This window comes from Ursus americanus, chromosome 26, assembly GCF_024610735.1.
Source record: "Ursus americanus isolate L20-20 chromosome 26, mUrsAme1.1.p, whole genome shotgun sequence".
Classification (NCBI taxonomy): Eukaryota; Metazoa; Chordata; class Mammalia; order Carnivora; family Ursidae; genus Ursus; species Ursus americanus.
In genome coordinates this window covers 21603124-21630851 of record NC_142152.1, presented here as the reverse complement: position 1 = coordinate 21630851, position 27728 = coordinate 21603124, and the positions used below count along the sequence as shown (strand labels likewise).

The 27728-nt window shown below is 56.8% G+C and overlaps 1 long non-coding RNA gene across 1 annotated transcript; it reads left to right on the top strand.

The window, feature by feature from the left end:
• On the top strand, nucleotides 1–27244 carry LOC148107696 (uncharacterized). The gene is made up of 3 exons (XR_015721827.1): nucleotides 1–1157; nucleotides 26796–26905; nucleotides 27083–27244. It is a non-coding gene; the product is annotated as an uncharacterized LOC148107696 (long non-coding RNA).
• Nucleotides 27245–27728: the final 484 nt, after the last annotated feature.

Here is a 27728-nt window from a genome sequence, read left to right as displayed (position 1 = left end):
TGGGGCAAGAACTCAGGCTTTCCTGTTAGACAAGTCTGAGTTGAATCCTCCAGCTCTCTGGCCCTGGGCAAAGTCACACAACTGATGAGCTTGTTTCCCCATCTGCAAAATGGGGCTAAGAGCTTGTCTCATAGGAGAGCTGCAAAGACGATCCCGTATTGAGATACTGCATGGACTGCGGTTGGCATATTGCAGGCTCGATACATGATGACTGCGGTTTCCCTCCACCCAGTAGTGCGTCGGGGCATGCCGGGATGGTAAGCCGGGTGGGAAACGGACGACCCCGCCAGCCAGGGCAGTTGCAGATTCCCAGCCAAGCTCTGCACGTGGGCTGGGGCTTGGTCAGCAACACAAGAACAATACCCTTCCCAAACAGCCAGGCCCACAGCGCAACCCCACAACCCCGTCCCCTCCACCCCCGTTCCCTCCACCCCCCACCCCCATCCCCTCCACTGGACAGCCCCAATGCCCTGCTCCACAGGCCTTTCCACCCCTGCATCCTGGGGGCTCCAGGGCCCACGGTGTCCTCTCTGCAGGTGGGTGGTGAGGCGCCCCCAAGGTGGAACAGAGGCATTCCCCTTGTTCCTGCCAGGTGACACCTTCATCACTGTCTGAGCCTTCCAGCAAAATGCTGCTCCCACTATTGTTTCTGGAAGATGGTCCTTAAAGAAAAGAAAGAGCCAGAAGGAACTTCAAAGGCTTTTGCCCCCCCCACCTCTTCCATAGGCTGAGCTGCACCCCTCTGGCCACGGCCATGTCAGAGTCAAGGACAGCTGGAATCCCCCCAGCTTTTACCAATAATTCATCACCCTGCGGCCTTGAACATCCTTTCTGGGCCTCCTTCCCTTCATTTGTAGAGTGGGGGATTTAGACTAGACTATCTCTAAAGTCTAGTCATGACCTCTAAGTGATTACATTCCTTGACTCCTTCATCCATGTGCTCCCTCATTCATAGCACCGAGCACTTCCCGACAGAGGGGCTGTTCTGTCTGTCCGCTGGTTGTCTTCCTCCATGCCAGTTCTACCAGAGCACGCTTTTTGTTTGTTTGGTTCCCTGCTCTACCCCTGCCACCTACAAGAGGACACGGCAGGTAGCAGAAGCTTGCTACTGGAAGGGAATGAGCTGATCCGGGGCAGTTGCACACGTTGTAGACAAGGTAAGGAGAATTAACAAGGAATGGTGAAGCCTCCCAGAGCTAACAAGGGGGGTAGGGGATGGGTCTGAGGGAGTGTGGCCCAGCCGAGCTGTAGGATAGGAGGACAGGACAGGAGCTGTGGTCTGGGGCAGAGGAAAGTAGCCACTGCCAACCCCTGGTTCCAAGTGAGTGGGGAGTAAAGGCCCCCATGTCCTTCTCCTGCTTTTACCTTTTAGCTTCCCGTCGGCTGAAGCCATCTAGAAGCCAGACAGGAAAAGAGCTCTGAGACATAGTACTTTCGTGGTCAGGCTCCAGGCCACAGAAAGGGCAGAAAAGAGTGGACTGTGAGCCTGGGTGGGGGGGCATGGAACATTCCACACAGCATACAATGGACACTTGCTGAGCACTTGCTCTGGGTCAGAGTCCGTACACCGGAGACAAATGTGTGCCATGAAGCTTTACAGAGCAAGGTCTCTGCCCTCCAGGAGGCACCGACATGCCCTGACTGGGTCTTGAAGAGCCTCTCTTCCCTCTGCTGGGCGGGGCTGGGGGGGGTCTCCTCTCTAAATGTAATTTGGGGCAAGCAAGTAGTTAAACCAGTCTGATTTGCAAAATCACACTGATGAATGGACATGAGGGAGGCTGAGGAGTGAAGGGAGAAGCAGAGTAGGAAGAGGGTCTGGGGGTCTGGGGCACAGGAACTGGTGGCAGAACAGGAACCAGGCCGAAGGAAGGTGACCTGGAGGTTGTGGTTCAGGCTGCAGGTTTGAAGGGTTCAAATCCCACTCCTTCACTGGTTTGCTGTGTGATCTGGGGCCTGTTTCTTGATACCCCTGATTCCGTTTCATCATCTGCACCAGTGGGCTGGGGGTGGGGGGAAGAAAGAGCACATAGGAATTTTGTGTGGATTAAACCAGAATCTGTGAGAAGGGCTTAGCACGGGGTCTGGGCACATGGTGAACACTATTATTATAATTAGAGACAAGGGCCACCCCCCCCCAACCCCCACCATTCCATTTCTCACGACAGGGGATCTCCACCCCCTCTCCAGCTCCATTTAATTCTGAATGTTTTAGGTCATTCTATGCCTGGCGTTCTGCCAAGGCTCTGACAAAGACAGGAGTTTCTGCTCATTCATCCTAATGCAAGTTCCTGCGTTTATGATAATAGGGGGAAAATGCATGAAAGGGCTTGCTGCCTGTGGAGGGGAAATCTGCTTAGAATTGAAAATCCGAGTCCTTCCTCGGCCTAGCTTTTCCCTCCCAGCGCTTTGGCAAAGGCTGCAGAGGGGAGGGTGGCTGGGAAGAAGAGGAAGGGGAGGAAGAGCTGGCCAAAGAGGACCAAGGGCAGTGCGGGGGCAGGGGCAAGGCCCCGGCTCGCCCGGGTGAATGGGTTTCAGGGTGGCTGAGGAAGCCTGCCAAAAAGGCAGAGTGAAAAGGCCAGGCCCCGTGTGGCACGGTGCGCCGTTTCCATGGCGACACCAGCTGCTGCCGGCGCTGGGCGCTGGCTGGCTCCTTCTGCGGGGGCCTAGTCCGCCACCACATGGTTACCCAGCTCAGCGAGGAGGAAAAATCTGACGGGTCTCCTCGGCCCAGGGTGTCACCGGTAGCGCTCCAGGCATCGTGCAGCGCTCTGCAGGGGAGATGGGTCCCGGGAGGTCACCCCCTCCAGTGTGGAGGCAGGGGCTGCCAGGGGGCCAGCCTGGCGGGTACGGGCATGGGACAGGCTCTCCGAGGCCTGGGGGCCTTTGGTGGGAAACGGCGGGTTAGGGGGCCTCTGGAGGATGGATGGGGTGGTAGGACCCAGAGGCTGGGGGAGGTTTGACAGCAATATGGGAGAGGAACAGAGCCCTGCCCCAGGGCGCCTGCAGGAGGTAAGGAGGGGATCCGAGCTATTTAAGAGGTAGAAGTGACCACATCTTGTGCTTGGGTGGAAGAAGGCTGAGGACGTGGAGGCATCTAGAACATTTATCTCCCAGAGCAGCAGGTAGGTGGGGCTGTGCTCCCCAAGGCAGAAACCAGGGACCTGGCATAAGCCCTCTCCTTACCCTCCCTGTCCCATGGCTCACCCCAGAGCCTATCAAGGACTTGAATCAAGGAACGGATCCCCAAGTTTGATGAGTGAATAAGTGAAGGGGGAAGAGATAAGAAAGTGTGTGCCACCAGTAAGAGAGCGATGGGCTCTACCCAAGTACACACCAGCCCTCCGGGTGCACACCTGCCCAGGAAGCCCCAGCCACCCCAGCGGCACTGGCGTCGCACACGCAGACACACACCCTGTGGGACTGTGTCACCTAGATGTGGGCCAGTGCTTTTGGTATTTTTGGTCATCTTAGCATCCAAATCAGTTATCACAAATTTATCGCAATTCTGTCTGTTTGTATTTATGCGTATGTATTTATCTAGTAAGTAAGCCGAACACCCAGCGTGGGGCTTGAACTCATGACCCTGAGATCAAGAGGTGCAAGTTCCACGGGCTGAGCCAGCCAGGCGCCCCAGTTCTATTTGTGTTTACTCACTGCAGAGGGTTTGTTTTTTTGTTGTTTGTTTTTGTTTTTACAAGCTGTGTCAGGGTAGAGTCCTGTTTTCTGACCCATAAAACAGGTCTACTAGCTGTGAGGGTGTTGGTTTGCAGGCGCCCCCGTTTTAAGGAAGCAGCTCTGGCAGGTGGATGTTTCACAGAAGGCCAGGCAGGGTTACCCCCATGCTCTGGGGAAGGAGTCTCTGCAGCTTTCATTTATGCCGTGCGCCATGAGGCTAGGGCTGCCCTTCCTTCTGAAGGGCTCAGTGGACGTTGTTTTGTTGATAATCGAATGTTGATTGTGGGAGCGTAAGGTCCTTGAAGCAGGGACTGGGGTACAGCTCACTGAGGAGTCCGTCCCTAGAGCAGTTTCCGGCTATCAGGAAGCACTCAGATTTTGCTAAAGGAGTGAGTAAGTGGACATATGAATGGATGAATCTGAGAACTGGCTAGTTTTTCTCATGCCTCCCTCCTCTGAGGGGCTTCAGGAGGCCGGTGAGTGGTTTTCACATTCATCTCGCTGCTGTTTCCAAGGAGAGCTGGATTCCCAACACCCCGGAGACCACAAGGGCAATGGGTTTATTTATCACCCAACCAGAGTTCGCTGTGTGCCTCCAGGCGCCAGGCCCAACGTGGGGTACCGCGCTGGGCAAGACGAACAGGGTCCGTAGTCTCCCGGAGCTTACGTGTGAGCGTGGCAGGCAGACAGTCAGTCATAAATGAATGAGTGAATGAGAAAATGCATTAAGTGGTATAGATGAAATGGAAAACAGCCTATAAGAGAGGGTGGACAAGGGAACCTGATTTTGATAGGACAGTCAGGGGAGGTCTTTTTGAGAAGATGGTACTCTAGCTGAGACCCGAAGGTTAGGAAAGAGCCAGGTGTGTGAAAAGCTAATGAGATGTTGCAGGGAGCGGGACCAGCGAGTGCAAAGGCCCCTCGGCAGGAAGAAGTTTGACGTGCTTCTGGAAGGCCTGTGGTCAGGGAGGTACCTCAGCATCAGTGTTGAAGGGCCTTGTAGCCCAAGGTGAGGGATGTGGTGATTTGAAATGCACTGACGGGGCGCCTGGGTGGCTCAGTCGTTAAGCATCTGCCTTCGGCTTAGGGCATGATCTCAGCATTCTGGGATCGAGCGCCACATCAGGCTTCTCCGATGGGAGCCTGCTTCTTCCTCTCCCACTCCCCCTGCTGTGTTCCCTCTCTCGCTGGCTGGCTGGCTCTCTGTCAAATAAATAAATAAAATCTTAAAAAAAAAATGAAATGCACTGATAACCATGGTTACATTTGCACATGTGAATGATGGGATGTGACCCTTGCTCTGGCTTCTAGGTGGAAGAGGGATTGGGAGTGGGGCGCACAGTTAGGAGGTGAGAGGTAAGGGCGGCGTGGGCAGGTTAGGGTGGTGGCCGTAAGGATGGAGAGAAGTGGGTGGGAACGAGACCTGGCTGGGGTGGGGCTAAAGGATTGCTCCTGAGGAGCTGGAGGGTGGGGCGAATGGGACAAGTGTCCGGGACGCCCAGGTTTCTGGCCTGAGGACTCCAAGAAACCCGGTAAACGATGCAATGTCCAGCTGCCGTCAAAGAAAGACCTTCTGTTTACCAGACATGTGAGACCCTTTCGTGCAGAGTCCACACAGGCTGGGCAGTAAAAGGTTCTGCTCCTGTTCATTAAATAAAGAGCCCCTGTGTGAATGGCGCCTCACGTGCCGACGTCTGTGAGACACGGCGCCCCGAGAGCAGAGCTTGCGTAGGGTTCTTATCAACCAGGGCAGTGTGGTTTTGAATCGTCTAATTCTTTCTGTGGCTGTCCCCCCAATTCTAGCCTTTGAAAGCTTGCCGGGACTCGGTGGTCTGGATACAGGGCTCTATTTTTGCAAGGCCCTTCTGGAAAGGGGGGCAGCTTCGTGGCCCCAGAGGGGAGATGAGAAGCACAGGGATGGTGACTGTAGCTCAACGCAATGAGGGAGAGCCTGCTAGTAACCAGAGCTTTCTCATGGGGGTGAGCCTCTCAACACTAGACGTATTCAAGGCTGGCAGGATGCTGGGCCATCCCCAAAGGGGGAGACGCTCCACAAGGAGACTGAATCCCTGCAGTTGTGAAGGCCTCTTTCCTCCAGCTTCCCTGCATCTCAGGAGGACAGCAGCTGCCTCCCATGACTCCCAAAAAGCCCCCTCGGCCAGCCCGTTAAAGACAGCAGCTCAATCACAGCGAAGCCTGCCCTGTTTGCTCTGGGTTTAACAATCTGTTTCCTCCCCAGCCGTGGCCAGCAGGAGAGAGCAAACCCCAGCGTGGGGGGAGCTGCAGGGCCCGCTGATGCTGTGCAGGCCTGTCCAGGGCCTCCCGGCTTTTCAGGAGAGGGCCTTCTCTGGAGCCAGGCGTGGTCCCCTAAAACTCCTGCCCTCCGGACCAGCTGCCCTCCTCCGGAACACCCTAAGGGCGTCATGGGTGTGAGGAGGAGGTTGTCCTGCCCAGGCAGTGCCCCCCGATGGAGGGAGCTCTGCTGAAGTCGTCAGGGACAGCGGCCCCCACGGGCCAAGGTGGGTTCCCCCCTGAGCTGCCGGAGGGGACAGGGTGGGCCAGGCTTCAGCTCTGGAGAGGAAGAACCCGCCCTGTGGAGGCAGCCCCAGGCCACACAGGCCACCACGCAGCCCTGGGCCCCCTCTGAGTTCTTTGTTCGAATCCTGGAGCCTCTGGTTTCCCTATCTGGAAACGAGATATGCTAATAGCTACCTCTGTGTGAACGGGGTAGCGCCGTCCGGGCACCTAGCAGTGCTTGATGGTGAGTTTTCTCCGGGAACGTTCTTTTCCTCCAAGTCCTCCCCTCCTGTCATCTAGAGGGGTAGAATCCTCACCAAGGCAGGGAGAGCTGGGCTTGTAGGGAGAACAGGGTCCTTCGCTGTCTGAGGGAGCTCTGCCTCTGCTGATAGGGCTGCAAACTTGTATATGGGTCCGAAATAACAATAGTGAAGGCAGGAGGGAGGGTCAGCTGCTGAGCTGTGGGTCCACTGGTGCTTCCCTGTGGGTGCCGTGGAGTGGGGCTGGCGTGGAGTGGGGCTGGCGGGGCTGGGCTCCCCCTCTCGCCTGGCTGGGGCCGCACACCTAGGGGCAGGGTCTTGGAAGGGGACCTTGGACCAGGAGATAGCAGATTAGCATTCCAGACTGGGGGCTCAGTGGAGAGCTGGGGGCCACCCAGCCCGGTGGGGGAGGGGGAGGGGTGGAGGAGGCTGGGGGAGGGGCTAGCTCTTCCAGCCAGCTGATCCTGTTATTTTTAGCTCTGGAATGCTCCTCTCGAGCCCCCTTCGGTGCTGTTTATCTTGCCTTTGTGTCCCTGCTCCTAGGCCGGAAGCTCTGCGGCAGGAGTGGGTCAGTGAGGGGAGGAGATTAGGGGTGCCAGAAAGAATAGGAGAAATTGACTGGGGCTGGGCAGCGGGAGGCGTGGGAGCTGCTCCTTCCCCACCCCCCCCACTCTCACCCCCCTGGCTGTCTTTTCCTCCTTTCTACCTCTCCTGGCCTGGTTTGGGGCCCCCAGGTTAGCCCTGCTCCCTCTCCAGCACCTGCACTAAGACCTCCACTGGGCCTGCAGACCCCTCGTCCCCAGCCAAGGTCTCACTTGTCCTTCCGGGCCTTCCAGTGAGGTCATCCCTAGGGTGGGGCGGGCAGGAAGGGGGGGCCCTCGGACCCCTGCCCCGGGGGTCAGGACACAGTGTGGGTGCCTTGGAGGAACTCCTAAGTGCAAACGAACGGGGCTGCATTCCTTCTTTGAGGGAACCGTCATTAACGGGGGCTGCATTCCTTCTTTGAGGGAACCGTCGTTAGGACCAATGACCTGGCAAATCTGCTGAAGCTCAGGGACCAGGAGCCAGGGCTGTGAAGGCTGGATGCGTCAGGCATGTCACATAGGGTGCTTGGGGGGCTGATGGGCCAGGAGTGTCCTGGAGTCTCTGTAGCAACATTGGAGAAGGCCACGCCTCTCTGCAGCCTGCCCTTGTCACTGCCCGGCTGGAGCCGAAGCTCTCTCTTTTTTAAAATAAATATAGGGGTGGGGCGCCTGGGTGGCTCAGTTGGTTAAGCTTCTGACTCACGATTTTGGTTCAGGTCACTATCTCAGGGTCGTGAGATCGATCCCCATGTCTGGCTCTGTGCTGGGAGCGGAGCCTGTTTAAGATTCTCTCTCCCCCTCTTCCTGTCCCCCTTCCCCCACTCAAAATAATAATAAAATTGAAAAAATAAATATGGGGTGCATGTATCCCCTTGAATTAGTGTTTTTATATATTTTTAAGTTTATTTTCTTTAGTCATCTCTACACCCCACATGGGGCTCTAACTCACAACCCTGAGATCAAGAGTCAGAGACGGCCCCTCTGACTGAGCCAGCCAGGTGCCCCTGTGCTCTCGTTCCAGGGGTGTGTCACTCACCGGTTCCTCTCCCTCCTCCCCAAATCTCGGGGTGCTAGTCCACACCAGTGCTGGGGATGAGGGACGCTTTGGGTGCAAGTCCCGCCAGCTGGCTGCCTGAGGATGGGAGCTTCCAGACTACACTCCCCCTGCCAGACCCCCGTCACAGACCCCAGAAGGAAGGGGCAGCAGAGGAGAGGGGGTCAGTGACTGGAGGCAGGGAGATGTGAAGAGTGGAGGGAAGGACAATCCTGAAGGTAGCATGATGGTTTCCTACTGGGTAGGTAAGCTGCCTCTTCTGGTCCTTTCCTTTAAGCCTTCTATAGAAAGGCTCCCCCCTCCCTTCCTTCTCATATAGGAAAAGCCCATGGGTCCCTGTGAAGGTTCTGGGATGGCTTGGAGCCAGAACTCTAAGAGAGGCCGAGGGGGTCAGTGGGGAGCCCCTGGGAGCCCTAGTGCTGAAGGAGTGGCAAGAGCGTTCTGGCCACTGGCTGCTGTCTGTCCATCAGTCAGTAACTATGCTCTGGGCCCAGTGACAGCCTTGGAAAACCATGTGTCAACCTGGGGCTGGGCCTGCCCAGGACAGTCCTGGGTGAAGGCGAGGGAGGGGGAGCCAGTCACCTGGGGCAACCGCCCCCCGCCCCCAGGCATGAGACTAATACCACTTAGAGGTGGGGAAGAGACAGCAGCTGCCATAGCCCAGGAAAGGCACTGACCTTTAGAACCAGAGACAGAAATAGCCCGGGAGAGGACAGATCTGTGCGGGAGAGACGTCCAGGCTGGGCAGGGGCAGGCCCAGACAGGAGGAGGGAAGGACAGGAAGAGGAAAGAAGGATAGCCAGAGCAGCACCAACAGCACCGGACACTGTACCAGGCGTTTCACATGCTTTCTCTCGCTTCTATCCCAGCTCCCCGTCTACAGCATTACCATTCCACAGATGAGGAAACTGAGGCTTAGAGAGGCAGTGCCAAGCTTATAATGGGCAGGGTGAGAACTGATCCCGGCCTAGCTGGTCTGACAGTCCATGTCCCCACACTGTCTGTGGCACTGCTCCCCATGCCTGATTACTACTGCCATAATGGGGGGAGGCAGGGGTTCTCCGCTGAGCCTGTCCTCAGAATGGGCCCCATGTAGAGGAAGAGGGTAATCTCTCCCAGGGGCCTCGAGGCCTCAAAAGGTGAACCTCAACTAGTTCTGTTTATTAAATGACCCCAGAGGGGCACCTGTATGGCTCAGTCGGTTAAGCATCTGCCTTCAGCTCAGGTTGTGATCCTGGGGTCCTGGGATCAAGCCCCACATAGAGTTCCCTGGTCAGCAAGGAGCCTGTTTCTCCCTCTCCCTCTGCTGCTCCCCCTGCTCTCTCTCTCTCTCTCTCTGATGACCCCAGAGCCCCTGCACCTTGGCGGCCTGTGACCAACTTCCCTTCCCTTTGTTGCTCACAGAATGAGGGGAGGTCAGCAGTTCTCCCACGACTTCACCCAAATTGTGCTGGGCTCAGGGCTGGGCAGAGCCCCAGGAGACCCCTCTCCTGAGGCAGCAGCCAGGAGCTTGGGGGAAAGGCCCTAGCTCCAGCCGAGGTCTGGGAAGGTGAGAATAAGAAGCTCAAAATAAAGCCGACTGGCTGGCTGGCTCTCCATCTCCCTCCCTGCTGCCGGCTTCCCAGCCTCAGCAGCTCCCAGCTGTTTTTGCTTATCTCAAGCCAGGGAGGCTGGTTGCCTGGATACCAGTGCTTCTGATTAGCAGTTGGGTCCTTCTGGGGCCTGCGGAGCTGCCGCATCCCCAGCCAGCTGGGCACCGCAGGCCGGGCCCTCCTGAACCGGCCCTTGGAAAAGTGGCAAGGGAGGAATCGGGGTGCCAGGGAGCATGCTTACCAAGAGACCTCCGCCTCGCCAGGAGTTGCCTCAAAGGGGTGCTTTCTCGAGCCAGGTGGGCCCTGCTACTTGCTGGCTGTGTGACTTTGGTCATAGTAACTGCTCTGAGCCTGTGTGTTTACCTGTGAGGAGGGACACATATCCCCTGCCTCAGAGAACTGCTTAAGAGGAAAGGCGGTCATTAGATGGGTGCTCAGGGCACAGTTCCTGGATGATCACAGGCCCCTGTCCCCACCCGTCACGGTTAGGCCCCTCTGGACCCTGCTGTCTGTATGTTGTCCGGGGAGGCTGTGAGGGTCAGTGAGGCAGGCAGCCAGGGAGCCTAAGAGGATGTGGCAGCGCTCCTGCCTCTTTGCTCCAGGAGGAGGGCCTGCCCCACCTGCTGGGTGCTTCCCCACCCCATGCTTAGCTGAGGTGGGTGGTTGGGCCCAGGGATGGCTCAGGGAAGACTGCACAAGAGAGGCCCGGAGTGAGAAACCCAGCCCTGGCAGTGTGAGGTGGCCTGTCCCCCGGCCTGGGGTCGCGGGACAAGGCCCTGAGGGGCAGGAAAATGACCAAGACAGTGCATTCTTCTCGTACCCTCAGGGCCAGTGGCCTCAAGGGAACTTCTTCACTTGAAAGGCAGGTGTGAGGGCTGTGAGCAGGCCGGAGAAACCTGAGGCCATTCCACAGAAAGGGTTTTCCCAAGGCCATGCTTGTCCAGAGCCCGGCCCCTGGAGCCAGCAGCGGCTCTGGATGGGAAGCGGCAAATGACTAAAGGCTCCCAGGACCCCGAGAGGTGTCCATGGCCATCACAGACCCTCTTCTGGACCCTCTTGACTTAAGCAATGGGTGGAGGAGAAAAGGAAGAGTGGGAGGGGCCGGGAGGGGTCCGTTTCACCGGGCCTTTACTTTCTTCCTCTGAATGGAGCCTGAGATCAGCCTGTGCCTGTCGGCAGCGAAGAGTGGAGCCCATGAATAATGCAGCGAGGAGCACAGGGCAGCGAGAAAATGGTTAGTTTCATTAAAGCAGTGAATGGGCCCTGAATACAAAATGGAGGGGAGGCTGGGGGCTGGGGCGTCAAGGGAGAGCCAATGCCGCCGTTGGGGCTCCTCCCTCGGGCCCCGGTCCTGTCACCCGGGCATCTGCAGCCGACCTGGGCATGCAGACCAGGCCCAACTGCTGGGTCCTGCCCCAGGCCAGCCTTCCAGTTGGCTAGGGCCGCAGGAGGCAGGGCCCACCACTACCTCCCAGAGGAGCCTGTGCTGGAGAGCAGGGGATGAACGTTCTCAGGGAAACAGAGGGAGCTTCCAGGGATGCCCTCTGGGGGGAGACGTACTTTCAGCAGCTTGGGAATTTGGGGAATTCTAAAGGAGGGGTGTTCTTGGGGGGCGCCTGGGTGGCTCAGATGGTTAAGTGTCTGTCTTCGGCTCAGGTCATGATCCCAGGGTCCTGCTCGGCGGGGAGTCTGCTTCTCCCACTCCTTCTACCATACCCCCTGCTTATGCTCTCTCACTCTGTCAAATAAATAAATAAAAGCTTTTAAAAAAGTAAAAGAGGAGTGTTCTTAAGAGTCAAAAGAAGAAAGTAAATCCCATCAGGAGAGGTTTGCCAGAAGTCTGGGTGGAAGGGCACCCACCCACCACCTCACGGGCAGGGCCCTCTTACCCAGGAAGCCTCAAAGTTACACTATGGGCATTTTGCCCCCGACTTCATGGGGGAATCCAGGGGGGATTTTTACAGGACAGAGACAAGATCAAATTTGAGTGAGCAAATCTACACAGGCCCCTAGGTAGAGACTGCAGAGTGGCCCAAGTCTGGAAAGGTGGGTAATAGTACTGTGTCGTGGATTGTCACGTGAGAACCACAAGCCACAACTTCTGTACTTGCTTCTGCTTCCAGACTTGGTGGTTGCTTCATGATTTGGGAAGGGGGGGCCCGGGGGGAGTTCAGGGACCATCAGAGCAGTCCAGTGCAAGAGGCCGATGTGGCAGAGGGCCTGGGCCACAGCTGATGGCGGGAGCGGTGGTCCACAGACAGCGCCAACCATTCTCGGTGGCCGGCTCCATGGCCTTGGGGGAGAGAGGCGTCAAAGGAGACTCCCTGCCTTCTGCCTTGGGTAACTGGAATGCCATTTATCCAAAAGAGAAGCCCTGAGGCTTTAGAGCTGGGGAATGGAGGGAAGATGCTGAGTTTGAGACTCCTGACTGATTGGCAGTTGGAAAGCCGGTCGAGAGTTCGAGACTGGACCTTGCAGCTGCCCTGGGCACCGTGAGTACAGGCAGTCCAGCTCCTGCCTCCCCTCTCCACGGGGATGAGGACAGTCCTTGCAGCCGGGGCCTGGGGCTAAGGGTAATTCTGTTACCCAGCACAGTTTCCCTGCCGGGAGGGGACCCTCGGACCTGAAGCCCAGGGCCCCCGAGGCCTTTCTTCTCTCTGCTTTCAGTCAGGCCCTGGAGCAGCCCCATGATGTCTTTCCTGTGGGCAACATCCCAGGAGAAAGGCTTCCATTTTTCTCTGCCAGCAAGAAGCCCCGAGGGGCTCGAGTGCCCTGGCAAACACCAAGGGGTACCCTGGGGTGTTACCCTGCGGCGGTGGGGGGGTGCGTGCAAGCCCATTACCTCCAGGTGAGCATGTCTGCTCTCTGTTGCCTCCCAGCTCCCTGAGGGGCTCCTGGGTCCTCTCCTGCTGTACCCAACTCCACACCACAGTGTCACAGAACGGTTTCCCATAATGTGTCCCCAAAGCACGTGCACGCAAATAATCCAATTACAGGGAAACAAGTTCAGCTGGGGGACGGGGGAGAAAGCAGGCTGTTTAAAGAGGCCCCGGGGCGCCTGGGTGGCTCAGTCAGTTAAGCGTCTGCCTTCGGCTCAGGTCATGATCCCAGGGTCCTGGGATCGAGCCCCACATCGGGCTCCCTGCTCAGCGGGGAGCCTGCTTCTCCCTTTCCCTCTACCCTCAACTCGTGCTTTCTCCTCTCTCCAGTGCTCTCTCTCTCTCAAATAAATAAGTAAAATCTTAAAAAAATAATAATAATAAAGAGGCCCAGAATGCCGCGTGAGGCTGCAGAACAGCTGGACGTCAGAGAGGAGGCGGCTGTGGGGCTGGTGGGGACCGGAGGGTCCCAGGGACCCGATAAAGACAGGTGGGTATTAAGTGGAATGGGAAACAGAGGAATGCAGACATGCAGATCAAAGGAGTCTCGGCAGGACCTGGCAGACACGGTATCATTTATTCACGCGTGCTTCCTCCCCATGCTCCAGGGACTGTTCTGAAGAAGCTGAGAAAGGACACAGTCCTGGTCCTGGAGAAGGTCACGGCTGTGAGGGGCAGAGACAGGGCAGGGCTGCAGGAGACAGAGCGCTGACCTGAGCTCGCAGTGGGAGGCAGTGTCCCGGACGTGGTGGGCACAGCTGAGTCTATCTTAAGGGAGAAGCAGCAGACATCTGAGAGAGGAGCAGTTGTGGAAAGACCCAGAAGCAGGAGAGAGCCTGGTGCTTCCTGAGAGCTACTGTTGGGTCAGAGCATGGCTTGAGAATGGTTCGTGTGTTTGTGCGTGTGTGACGGTATGAAACAAGCTAAGGTACACCAGTAGGTAAGAGCTGCCTTGCTACAGGTCCTGTGTTCTGTGCTGCAAATGTTTGTACCTTAACTTGAATGCAGTGGGACACGTTTAGGTGACACGGTAAGGGGTGTGTGTGTGTGTGTTTCGAAGATTATATTTATTAATCCGAGAGACAGAGAGAGAGCACAAGCAGGAAGAGGGACAGAGGGAGAAGCAGACTGCCCTCTGAGCAAGGACCCTGATGCAGAGCTCGTTCCCAGGACGCTGGGATCGTGACCTGAGCCGAAGGCAGACGCCCAATAGACTGAGCCACCCATGCGCCCAAGATTTGAGGACACGCTGGGATGCTGGAGACTGAGAGCTGCTGGTTGGGAACCTGCAGGACATCAAGGACGAAGAGTCAGGCTAACTGACTGAGCCAAGAAAGCTTCTCAGGGGCGGGAGATGGTGGGTTGGATAAAGGAGAGGATGAGGGAGTGCACTGGGTGAAATGGTGTCCTCCCCAAATTCATGTGCACCAGGAACTTGTGAATGTGACCTTATTTGGAAATAGGGTCTTTGCAAATGTAACCAAATTCAGATGAGGTCATACGAGAGTAGGGTGCGCTCTAAGTCCAAAGACAATATCCTTGTAAGAAGAAGGAAGTATGGACACAGGCACGGAGAGACACAGAGGGGAAAGCCCATGTGATGGTGGAGGCAGAAATCAGAGTAATTGGTCTACACACCAAGCAGGACCTGGGATGCGGGCGAACGTCAGAAGCTGGATGAGGACGGGGAAGGATTCTCCCGAGAGCCTTCCGAGGAAACAGGGCCCTGCTGACACCCTGATTTCAGACGTCTAGTCTCCAGAACTGTGAGACGATAAACGTCTGAAGTGTTAGGTCACCCAGTTTCCGGTAAGTTGTTACGGCAGCCTTAGGATACTGATACGCTCTCCCCACTCCAAAGACGCGGAGACTCAGGGGAAGCCAGTGGCCTATCTGACTCGGTCAGGTAAACCTTCAAAACACAGAGACAAAGGGCAGGGGCGATCCTCTTGGGGAGCCAGAAAAGAATGTTAAGCATGTCTGGGAGGCCCTCGCACACGAATTTCTCCATGTAATCATGAAAGGTCTTGATGAGAAGGAGAAGGGGAGGAGCCTCGGCGATGAAATGCGTCTGGCAGAGCCCGCAGATGAGTTCAGCCTGGAGAAGGACACATTCAAGCTGGAGGAAGGGCGCAGAACCAAGGGCAAGAAGAAAGCAGCCACAGAGATGGCAAGAACAGAACCCGGCCCGCTGCACCCCACGTGCGGCTCAGGCTTGCAGAAAGGGCCACCAGCAAAACAATATTTTGGAAGGTGGGGGGGAAGGGAACGTAGGGAGTTTTTGAGAATCACCCTTGGGGTGAGGGCTAATTTGGCATGCATGGATGATAGATAGACCCAGATGTTATATGTCACTGATTTTCTCTGTAAAGATAAAGGAATGGGAAGCACAGTTTTGTTTTGTTTTTAAGGGAAAGGGTAGCACAAATATTAGGAAGAGGGAATTGAAACTGGGAAGAGGAGATATCTGTAAGGAGATGAGATCCCTGTCACAGGAGGCATTCAAGCACAGAGTGGAGGAACGTCTCCTCAGGGCTGTTGTAGAGATGATTCCTCTGCGACTTTATAGTGGACACAATCCACGACTCATTGCCCGTCCTCCTGACCCTTGGATCTCCACCACCACGGTCAGTACCCTAGAGGCACGCTAGCTTTGCCTCACCTGGCTTTGGTGAGGAGGTAGCAGAGAGAGCATCACCTCAGTGCCTTGGCGCAGACTGGGTGGGAGCGAGCAAATCAGAACCTCGTGTGCTGCTTTTCTTGCTGTGAAGGTCCGGAGAACTCAAAAGCGCAACTGACATTGTCAGTTTTATTTTTATTACTAGGCACCGAATGCAACACACCCCGTCACCAATCTCCTGACCCTCCCCCACTTCGTGCCCACCTACCCATCACTGGCCTCCCCCTCCCCCTGGATGTTGGGCACTTCCCTCTCGGTTCACAGAGGGCCGCAGAGGAGCAAGGCAAGGCCCTCTCTTTGGTGGCGGTGGCCAGGCGGAGAGCCGCTTCCCTCTTTCTCCTCCTTTCCTTTCCTCCTTGGCCTCTCTTTGTTCTCCTTCTGCCCCTCTCTCCACCTTTATGGCGGGCAGGGTTTGCTGGCCGAGCCCTCGCCTCCCTGTCCTCTGTCTGTCCCTCAGACGGAGGGATGATGGGAGTATAAGCACGACACCCCCCAAGGCCCCTGTACCCCCAGAACCCAAGACGCTCAGGTTTCCAGATTTCCAAGGTGCCTGGGTCCCCCCCCCCGCCCCCACCAGTGTGTTGGCTCTGGGTGGGGGGAAGGAAACAGAGAAGTGTGCCCTTGGCTGAGGACAAGAATCTGCATGACTTCTTTGACCTTGAGAATGCCTTCCACCCACCCTGCCCCTCGGGAGACAGAGAGCTGGAATTTGCCCCTTTGGGCAAATCAGCATAGACAGCTCTCACAGTTCTCCAGCATGATTGAGTCAAATTTCTAGTCTGAGGCTTGAGAGCCTGAGAGGAGAGGTGGGGTGGGGGTGGGCCAGGGGATGCCGGTGCCCACCTCCCCGTCACATCATTGTCACCCCAGTTTGCACAGATGACAAGAATCTCTCGCTCTCAGCTGCCCTTACCTGGCGCCTTTCTCATGCCAAGTGGAGAGTCACCTCACCCCTCTGGGCCCGGCATGTGGCCTGAGAGACACAGCAGAGTCCGCCTGTGCCGGCTTTTAGGGGAGAGTTGCCTCTGGTTTGTTCCACAATCTGGCCTCTTTCAAATTCACTTCCCTTTATCCTCTCAGATCAAACAAATACACCTGTTGTTTATTCTTTTTATACATTTAATACATGTTCGCTGCGGAAAACAAGCAAAAAAGGCTATAATAAGAACCATCACCTAAAAACCGTCACCGTGAGCGTGTTGGTGTATACTATTTTCTCTCTCCCTTCAGACACTGAAGATTCATCCGTGACAAGACAGGCAGGGTTCCCACGCTTTAGGTGCTCCCACATCTGTGGGAAAAATGATACATAATCTTGGTACCATAGACTGACAAACGAGACATAACTCTCTGTCCTCTCCCTCTCTCCTGTCTCCATCTCTGGCCATTGATTTCCTCCCCAAGAATCCTTCCTTTTCTTTTGCATGTATTTGCTGTGGCAGAAACAGGTTTTGTCTGCAGCTAGAAGGTGCTGGACACACGTCTGGGGTGGGCTTTATGCCAGCCAGGCGAGAGGTCAGCCCCCACTCTTGCCAGACGCAGGATTCCTTTGGGTCGCTGCCCGGAGCACTGAGGTCTGCCTGCACCCCACGCCCTGGACCAGACAAGCTGCACCCCAGTGTATGGACTATGGAAGGAAGGGCCCCTGTGGACGGATGTGCCCCCTGGCCAGTCACAGGGGTCCACCCACATGGCTCCTACCTAGCCGGGCTGAGGGGCCAGGACCCAGTTTGCTCTCACAGTGCAGGGGAACACCCATTGCCCTTTCTTGCATCTCAAGTGGTGCGAAGGAGAAGGAGGGGGTAGTGAGGTGGTGAGGAAGGAAGGGAAAGTGAGAGAGGAAGGAGGGAGGGGAGGAGAATCAGCCTTGTTTCCATAGCAACCACACATGTGAGCCAGCTGCTGTTGCCATGGAAACAAGGGGAGCCTGCTCAAAGGCTGTGTTGTCTCAGGGGAGACACAATTTTTGACAAAAAATACCCTTTGATAAAAATAAAGAAAAAATAATGAAAGCCACCCTCTCTGGGATGGGGGGCACTGCCGAGTGAGGTGACAAAGGGAAGGAGGGGGCTGGGCCGTGGGGGAGGAGGCTGCACGGCCAGGCCCTTCTGCCTGCTGCAGAGAATTGCCGAGTCAGTGTTTTAGAGCTAAGGGGGCCTCCAGAATCACCCCCCTTGATGGATGAGGGAGGGAGGCTTTCAGAAGGAGACGGGCAGCCCACTCAAGTTCCCGGGGCAGGAGGTAGCAGCTCAGGGACCCCCGGGGACTCTTGGGAGAAGGGAAGGGACATGCCGTTTCTCTGGGGCAGCTGAGCAAAGCCTGTGGGTTCTTCACCAGCCAGTGTGCATGGAGACCAGGAAGGAGGAGAGAGGCCAGGGACAGGTGCAAGCTCCTTTAGCTGGCGGTGTGTGTGCCCTGGGCACCTGGGCCTCTTCTTCTCCCTCTACCCCACCCCTCTGCTAAGCTCGGCATCATGGAGTTTTGGCTGCCTCTCAGGGGACCAAGCTCAGACGAGTCCCCATCAGCAGGGCTGGAGAGAAATTGCCAGCCAGAAACCACGAGGGAGCTTCCCAGTGTAAAGCCGGGAGAGGGGGGAAAGGACGGGAAATGCCCAGAGAAAGCTGTGCTATCTTCTGTCTTCTCCAGGGAAAACCCTGCTGACCTGACATCAGCACAGTGGTGGGACCGCAAGTCACGTTCACAGGGCACTTGGTCCGAGATGAGGTATTTGGCCAGAAGGAGGTGCTTTTGCTTGGGGTCCAGTTCAGGGGCTATCAAGACACAGTTAATACAGGAAGGTGAGGGCTTCACAAATCAGGGTTTTAATAAATACAAGAGTTTCTGAACTTGCAGTTTCCATGCAGTAGAGCTGGGCCGCTGGCCCGATAGGGGGCCAACGGTGGGCTCTGAGCGCCCTCCCGGTTCACCAGGAGCATCTCCGTTTTTCTCTTTTATGCTTCCTCTTTCACAAAGCATTTTCCCAAATGTGATTTCACTTGCTCCGCTCTAAGCTGTGATGCAGATGTGCCGGTCCTCATGGTAAAGATGAGGACACAGTCTCAGAGAGGTTGAGCCGCTCTCCCGAGGTAACACAGCTCAACAAGAAAGAATTCAAGCCCTGGCTCCTGAACAGAATGCCAAACCCCTTTCAAAGGAAGGGAAGATGAGATACAACCAAAGGCATGTTCCTGCTCAGGGCCTCCCGGGGCCTCTCCTTGAAGAGCCCAGGGGTGGGACAGGATGCTGCCCTAGGGCCCGTGGCCAAGGGCACATTTGGGGGAAGTGACCTTGCTGCCTTTTTGTCCTGGAGCTCCATCTCCTCTTTCCTCGGGAGCTTTGTTGAGGCCTCAGCTGGGGGGGGGCGGCTGGAGGAGAGGGCGGATGGCAGGAGGGTGGGACTCTGCTCTCACCTTGTAGGAGCTTCTCCTGCCTCCTGTCAGCTGCCCTTCACCACTCCCCACTTCAGCCTCCAAGGCAGAGACCACGTGGGTGAGTTGCCATGGAAACTGCGGAGTTCTTTTTGAAAGCAGTGCTGGGTGTAATCCGAGATGGCTGGGGGAAGGGTGCTGGGGCTGGGATACATAGGTGGGGCAACTCCACCTGTTTGGCTACGGTCCCCCCAGCTCACCTCATTCCACCAGAAACCATCTATTTCAAGGCCTCACTGCCCTTCTTTCCCATACGAGACCCGCCTCCCTTCGTCGTCATCGTCGTGCCCTCTATGCCTACGCCTGTTTGCGATCACAGACAGTAGCCCCACAGGCCCTGTCCTGATTCCCCAGAGAAGGAGCCATTATCCCTGTTATACAACAGAGGGTGGCAAAAAACCAAGAGAGATCATTTTTGCCGGGGGGGAGTTGGGACATTACTGCAGGGATTATCTGGATTATAGGGTGTGTGTGTGGGAAGGAGAGGGAACCTCGGACACATGGTGCTCCGGAGCTGGGAAACTGGACCCCACCCCGCTTTCCCCACCGTGGTTCCACAGCAAGAGTTCAGGCAGGCTGACCTAGGAAACAGGAAAGCTCCTAGTCTGACCCGGGGGTTGAGAGCTGGGTTTGCATTGGGCTCAATCAGAATTTCCGGTGCTAGCCACCGCCAGACCCCTGCCCTCCCCCTGCTCTTGCCTGATTTGGGCACTGTGCTTGGTCTTGTCTGCTGTCATTCTTACTGTGTCCCCCACCCCCACCCCAACTGATAGCAGAGGAGGTAAGAATTTTGCTTCTCCACTTTGCTGTGTGACTTGGGGTAAATTGCCTAGCTTTGCTGAGCCTCAGCTGCTTCTTCCTTGAAATAGGGATAAGACAGTAACTGCCTCATAGAGGCGCTGGGGGGTTGAAAGAGACCATTGATTCAGAGTGCTTAGCATAGTGCCTGGTAGCAAAATACACCAGAAATATGATTACTATTATTACCTATCCTTCCACACCCAGAACAACTCCATCTCCTCCAGGAAGACTCCCTTCCTCTAAGGAGGGAGGAACTCGGGATTAGGAGCAGCCACGCCAGGCACTTCTGTGCACTTTTTCATTGCTTTCTTGCAACAGCCCTGGCAGAGAGGTGCTCTTCTTATTCCCATTCTACGGAGGTGGACTCTGAAGAGCAATGAGTGTCTTGCTGAAGTTCATTGGCGAGTAAGAAGCAAGGTCAAGATTCAAGTTCGCCCTGTCTGGTTTCAAAGCCTTGCCCTTTGTTTCTTACCACAACATGTGCACCTCATCTATGGTACAATCCTCCCCCAGCCTCTTTCCTTCGGATTGAAAGCAGTTTATTATTGCTTCTGATTTCTTTCTTGCCTTTCTCATCTGGCCTCCCTACACGAGGGCAGAGAGTAAGGCGGTAGGCAGGAAAGGGTCTGGACTCTGACAGTCCCTGCTGCATTGGGAGCAGAGGCAGGAGGGACCTGGAAGCAGGTGGCCTGGCATAGGAGATCTCCAGAGAGGGAGCGAGCGCCAGTGCTTGTAGGGGTTGTCTGGACTCCGAAACAAACTCTCCCCAACTCATTCTGATTTTCTGCTCAGCTCTGACCTTGGTCTCTGGACCCCAGTCTCCCAGACCAGGGCTGGTGAGGGCTTGGTAGATGACCTTGACCTGGCTTTGTCAGTCTGGGGACTTGAAGTGTCTCCTTCAGGTGAAGAGGAGACAGAGAGTTTGGGGGAGGTGGAGGAGAAGGGGCGGAGGAAGGAGAGACAGGAGGGAGGGAATGGAGGGGGGAGGGAAGGACACCAGGGAGGGGAGGGAGGTGGGAGGGGAGACTGCCAAGTGTGATTCTGAGCTCTGAGGGGGAAGAAAGGATGAGAAAGCAAGAAACCCGCTTCAAGGGCAGGATGAAAGGGGGAGGGAACCGAGGTCGGTGGGAGAATGATAGAAAGGAGGAGGCCAAGAAAGTGAATGAGGGAGAGCGAGCAGGGGAGAGGAAATGGCAGGGTGGGAGAGGCTGAGGGAGAGAGAACGAGGAACAAAGACAGGGCTGAGCAGCTGCTGCATCCTCCCTCCCGCCAAGCGCCAAGCGAAGGCCTCAGAGGGCCGCAGAGGCTGAATGAGCCGGGAGCCAGCCATGACTCAGTCTCCGTGGCTCCTGCCCGCCAAATCCTTCCTGGCTCAGCAGTTTCCACGGGGAAGGGGGCACGTCCTCCACCACCCACCACTTCTCTGATACAGCATCTTCTCTGAGGCCCCATGAAACCCCCACTTCCCTGGTCTTGGTAGCTGGTGCCTGGCCTCAGAGTTCTCCCAGGTGCGTCCTGGACAACCTATCTAGAACCTTCCAAAGAGGTGGAAACCAGCCACTGTGCTAGGAGGCTGGGGTAGAGTGGGAGTGGGTGTATATGCAGCCCAGCGAAATCCCCCTTCTTTCACTGCTGAAGCCTGGTGGCACCTTTCTAAGGAGGCAGGGCCCAGGAATGGCTCCACCTTAATAAAAGAACGAAAATGTATTGAGAGCTTAGCAGGAGCTAAGCAGGTTGTACTTCATCCCACTCAATCCTCACAGCACCCCTGAGAGGTCTGTACTATGATCTGTTTCCCTTTCCAGAAGGGGAACGAGAGCTAAGGAGACCCAGCTCACATAGCTAACAAGGGGAGGAGGAGGAGCCCTGGCATCTAACAGGTGGGGACAGAGGTCATGGTCCTGCTGGGCCCGGAGGGGACGGGTAGGGGATTGGTAGCTCTGAGGGCTCACGGAAAAGCTAATGTCTGTGCTGGTTTGGGCAGGTCTTAGAAGTGTCCATGCCTCAGTCTCCCCATTCAACATCACTGTTGCTGTAGGAGCGTGCTGGATGAGAAGCGGACTGGAGGAGCCAGGACACAGAGCCAGGGAGGCGCTCCTTGAGTTACCCTCCTTGAGTTATCCATTTGCAGGGAGGGAGACCCGGGTAGCTGGAAAGAGAGCTGTGTAAATAGTGTTTCCCTCTTACCAGCCTCAGGGGCATCTCCAGGGAAGGCCAGATGGGTGCTCGTAAGGCCCTGCTTTCATGGGGCTCCGTGAACCACTTTCTAAAATGCTTTCGTATATGGGTGAACACACACACACACACACACACACACACACACACACACACCATCCTTACCTTCAGGGCCACCTTCCATGGCACATACCGTCCAGCTGGCTTTATTTTATGTGGCTGGAGGAAGCTGAGGTCACACAGTCAGCAGCGGGGACGGTGCATACCAACTGGACGCATGCACAGTAACACCAAGTTTCTGCCCTCAAGTTACCTTGTGGGCTCTCCGGGGAAGTAGCAGGCACTCAGCACCCACTCCGTACCCAGGCCTCAGCCCACCCCCCCCCACACACTACCCAGGGGTCATCTTGCAGACGCTGGGGATGCCAGTCGCTCCTTGGGCACTACCTGGCAGCCTCTCCATGGCCTCGCCAGCCTGAGTGAGGAGCTAGGCCTGCTTCTTGCCTGCCCCAGGGCCCTGGTGGATGCCCTTGTCACCTTCAATCAGGCTCCCCGTTAGACTTTGGACAAGGGCTTCCCCTTCCCCTCTCCCATCCTCCCCACCCATGGCAGTCCCCTTCCCCAGGGACCAGGGATGCGGCAGCTTGGGTAGCCCGTGGTTGCCATAGCGGCCCTCACTTGGGTTTCAGGGACAGCAATGGGAGGGGGATGTCAGGGAGGGTGTGTGTGTGCATGTGTGTTTCCATTTGCAGCCCCAGGTGAGGGGGGCTCAAGGAGTGGGATTCCCTCTTCCTAAGGTGGGGTCACCCCTCCCAGCTCTGTCCCAGCCGGCTTAGCCTCATCCCAGAGGCAGGAAAGATTGTGAGACAGACAGAGAGACACTGGACCGAAGAAAGATGCCCCAGAAGGAAAACTGGAGGGGGAGGGTGGAGATGGGCTTCAGCACTGTTGTCAAAGGAAGAAGGCCCGGATGTGGGGTGGGAGCTGCAGGAAGGAGGGAGCCAGGGCGGCGGAGCAAGCACAGTGAAGAATCCAGAGCCACCGAGGGGGGACCCGGGAAGGGGTGGGCCCCTTATTTCTGCCACCCCCCCTTCCCAGGTCTCCCGCTGCGCTTCCCCAGCGGAGAGAAGGCCCCTCTGCTCCTCCAACATGATCTGTAATTTCCGGCAGACATTTGAGGTCCCTGACATCTGCATAATGTGGGCCAGTCTCTTAGCAACGGGGAACAGCTGTCTGGCATTTCCAAGATTAAACTGTAACTATACGCGGTCCTTGCCAGGGGGAGGGGGGAGGGGGAGGGGGAAGGGGATAAACACTGCCTCCTGGCATTTTCAAACTCATTTAGCTTTTATTCATTTCCTGCCTCCAGTAAAGAGGCCAGGGATTCGGGCTGGGCCAGGCTGTTACTGCCCCTGCCTCGGCGGCTGCTGAGATGGCAGATTGCTCTTCACCCAGATCTGTTTGCACGCACGAGGGGAGAGGGAGCGCGGACTGCAAGGGCCCTTTTTGTTTTTATTGTATTTTTTTTTTCTAGGTGTGGCGATCCTGGCGCACACCTCACAGGTGTGGCTCTGGAAGAAAGGCTGTGTGGTCCCTCGGTTAAAGCCCCCAGGCAGCTGTAGCCTGGTTTAATTCCATCTAGCTCCAAAGCTAATAGCTGTGTGACCTTGGGCCAGACCCCTTTACCTGTCTACACCTCCATCTCCCCATCTGTAAAGGGAGAGAATTCTATTGCCCCGAGGGGTGCTGTGAAGGTAAAGTAAGCAGTCAGGTAATAGAGCCAGGATTAATAATCGGCCTCTCTGTTCCTCCGATCACCCTCCAGCCTGGCCGTCTGTGTTAGCGACCTCAGGGTCTGCTATGGGGCAAAGGCAGGCACAGTCCAACCTCTCCGAGCCACCACCTTGAACTCCTGTTCCCCGGAGCCCCAGGCAATGACACTTTTGCCCCATAGGAATTCAGCAGAGCTCAGCAGTCCCCAGCACGGTGCTCTCTGCTGCTGGGCCTGAGGTGTCCTATACCCTGGCCGGCTCAGGCCTAGGCAGCCCCGTGTCCCATCCCCTCCCCCGCCAGCTCCTGCCCTTTGGCTGTAGTTCCTGAGCTCCTGAATGCCGTGTTTTGGTTTGGTTTTGCAGCAAGAAGGGGGGAAAAAAAAGGGCGGGTGTGGGGAGGGCCAGGACAACAGGACAGGAGAGGGAGAGGGAGGAGGAGGGAAAAACCCTTTAGCCGCCTGTGCTGGCCAGTTCCAGGAATGTGTTCTGGGACATCAGTGCCAAAGCCGTGACCCGGGCGAGGCAGCCAGGCCGGGAGAGGGAGCGGCCAGGCTCGGGGGCAAGAGCTCCCCGCCTCCCGCAGCAGCCTCTGCTGACTCACGGCGGCTCCAGCTGGCAGGAGCCTTTCCTGGGGACGGCTGTTGCTAGGATTCCTAGGAGATGACTGATTGCTTCTCCTTGAGCTTGCTGAAAACATGTTTGTAGACTGCACACAAACACACACGTACACTCCTGTGGGCTTGCACGCCTAGCCTGGGTCCCTGCACACGCGTGTGCCCCAGGGCGTGCGTGCACACAGAGCAGCGCAGTATGCGACGGCTCCCACGGCCGCGGTGACCCTCAGGCACCAGTGCGCGCACACGCGTGCGGACCAGCGCTGACCCCGAGGAGGGGCGGGGACGCGCCAGGTCTCCACAGGCCGAGGAAGGCAGGCAGTGGGGAAGCTGCCAGTGTCTGGGCCTGCTTTAATCTGCAGGAGCTTTCAGGTTGCCTTGAAACATTCTTGGCCTCTGTCCCTCCTCCCCTCCCTTGGTTTCTCGGTTCCCTTCATTCTGCTGTAATGATCTAGTCTTCGCTTCTCCCTCAGCCTGCCAGGTTTTTGATGTCTGGTGTTCCAGGCACTCAGCTGGAAGCTGGAATCCTCTAGAACTGGATGCCTGGCCTGTACCTGACGCCCTGAGGGGGCTTCTAGGGAGCCTCCGTGCCTCCGGTCCCCTGGTGAGAGGGGGCTGCTGTGCGGACTCATGGATGGAAAGTGCTGGGCCTTTCTCTGGGCTCTGTGCTAATGGGATTCGGAAAATGTCGGTCCTCCCTGCATTCGGGGCCCAGAGCCTTGGCTGAGGTGGGCCCGAGCGCTCGGGGTACAGCCCTGGACGCCTGGCCTCCGGTTGCCAGCAGGATGTGTGACCTTGTACACACTGGGCGCTCGCTGCCTTGGTTTCCCCACCCGCTGGGCTGAAATTGGACTCCCTGCTGTGTCTGCCAGGGTTTTACTGCGCCGCGGCTTGGCAAGGGCTTGGGCACCAGGCGAGGTTGTTTGTCACGGGTTCTTGAGGAGGCGGAGGGGCAGGTGGCCCCATGCCAGCGCGGAGCCCACACTCCTCTCGCCAGCTTGCCAGGCTCGGGCTCGAGTGTGGCTGCTTTAAACGCACCCACCCCAGGGGCCGGTCCCAGGAGCGCTCTCGGCTGTGATTCAGTGGCGGTTGCTAAGGAAGGCCTGGTACCCGGCCCTGAGGGAGCCGCTGCGGCCAGCCTGGCTTCAGCAGACTCGGCAAGGCTCATACCAGCTACGAGAAAAACATCCGTCCGTGCTCAGGGTCCTCGGTGCTAAAATGAAGACAAGGCCGGCTCCATGGTTCCTGCTGGTTTTGACACGCAGTGATGTGGGGCGGGGGTGGAAATGTAGAGAGTAGAGCAAATGCCAAAAATAAAAAGGAGCTGCACAAAGAGACAACTCTTTGTGCGGATGTCAACAGCCTCACGTAAGCTCCAACCGCAGGAACTCTCTAGAATGCCTATTTTGTATACAGCCACAAGAGTCCTGCAAAGAGTCAACAATCCCAAGGCAGGAGAACATGCAGTGTCGTGCGGACACCAGCCTCCCTGCTTGGGACGCATCAGTCTGCTGTCCAGCGCTCCGGGTCCACCCATGCCCCCGACCCCAGCCACAGGACAAAGCCGCACGGACTGCTGTCCCCTGTCCTCATTTTCACCAGGAGGTGGCTAGAGCTTCTGTATGAGTTGCCTGCTGGCCAGGTTTGGGGATTACAAGGTAAATCAGTATAAAAGGAAGCCCAGAGCAGGGCGGTGGCCTCTGGGTGCCAGCACTGACTCTGAGCGGAAGCCGGCTTGCCGGAATCCTGCTGGCCAGCGTGCGAGCGGAGAATCGGCATGGCGAAGCATCTTCATTCAGCTTTTCCTCCGTGCCAGGCACGCCCCCTAGATTTGTTGCATTTATCCACCCATCTACTCTCCACAACGGCCCCGTGAGGGAGGCAGTGTCATCATCCCTATTTTCCAAATGGGGAAACCGAGGCTGCAGCGCTGTTCAGAAGCGTCTAGTAAGTGACAGGGCCAGGATTCCAGCCGTAGCAGTTTATCTCCAGAGCCTAGCCCTTAGCCACTTCCCTCCACTGTCTCCAGCGATTGTCATGCTCCAGGCTGGCCCAGGTGACACCAGGTGTCACCACCTTCCCCACTACTGCCACAGTCAGAAGGCACAGGGGTTCTGATGATTGCGGTTCCAACACGGATTCTGCCTCTGACCTCTGGTGAGCTCCCCTGTCATTCAAGACAAGCCTGCTGGCCAGTTTTGTTAACTTGTTCACTTCTGACTGACCCAAGGCGTATGGTTCCACCCCTTGGACCTTTTCTTCAGCCCCTCTGTACGGTGAGAAAGGCCTATGAGACCTCCCTGTGTCTTTGCTGCTCTGACACGATTCTTAGAAATTCCTTTCTTCCAGGGCTCCCAGACACAAAGTCACAGACGCTACTGAGGTGCCCGGTCAGACACACACACACACACACACACACACACACACACACACACACGTGCAAACTCTTGAACAGGTCATAGACGCTCCAGGGAAATTGAGCGGGGCTGCTGGGAGGCTTGCATGCTTGTCTGTATTTGTCACATTAGGAATGATCAGGGGCTGCTCTGAGCAGACATTTTGAACAGTGGGGGTCTCGCACAGCCAGTGTCGTGGGTGATGCATGGGCGTGCGTGTTCCTGTTCATGAGTCTTGTGTCCCTGTCGAGGGCTAGCCTGTGACTAGCGCCCGTGGGAGCAGGGTGTTCCCGGGGTCTCCCCGATATCGCCTGGCACAGCGAAGTTTCCAGCAGGTGATTTGTTTGTATTTGTGCATTGATGAATAGAGGAAAGACACTGGATGATTTGCGCCGAGGGAACTTCGGCGTGAGATGCACCCATCATCTCCGTGATACCGTCGGTAGCCACCACCCGGACCAGACCCCCACCGTCCTGTGTAAGCCTGCTCTTCACTCCGCGGTCCCACCCCCTCTGCCAATACCTGTGAAAGCTTTTCTCGTGTCCCCATCCGTGTCCTCCTCTCCTTTTCCAGCCCCTACATGGAGCTGTGCACGTGCTCACTGAACTACTGCCTTTTCTCTGCCCCTTGACCCTTTTTGATTTTCCTCTCCAGGGAAGGGCCAGACAGTGATGTCTGAGTGGCCGCTGGAGAGAGAAGGACTCAGCGGGGCTGGAAGGGCTACATCCCCGCACCCCCTCGTTTGGCTTCTCCCTCCCCTGAGACCCAGCTGGGGCCAGATGTGCCAGCAAGCACCGCACCCGGACCTCTGGGAGCTGCAGGGTGAGCCGTCATCAACCCTCAGGAGGGGTGGGCCTGAGGAGAGCCCTTGCACTGCGGTGTCCAGGGTCTCCTGTGCATGGGGTCGCAGGGTTCAGGCCTAGAACAGGCGGGTTCCCACCCTGGGTCTGAGGAGGATGGGAAGGAAGCCGGGGTTCAGCACCTGCTGGCGTCTGGGTGACGTGCCTTCTGGGCTCAGGTTAGGCTGGGAAGGGCCAGTTCGAATCTCCTAGTCCTGCCCGACCTTGAACCAACTTTGCTGATGAGGGGCCGGGTCTATGCTGTCTGGAGCTGATGAGATGCCTCCTCGGTCAGCCTGCACAGTGGGTCTGCCTGGCCCGCTGATGGCGGCTGCGGATGGGGCTGGGGTTTGCCGCAGGCAGGGGCCCAGGAAACTGAGCGGAGCTCCTGGGGGGGCATGGTAAGGGTGGAGGGGCCTCGGGTCCCACCCTGTCGCCTGCTGGCAAGGCTCGCAGACAGG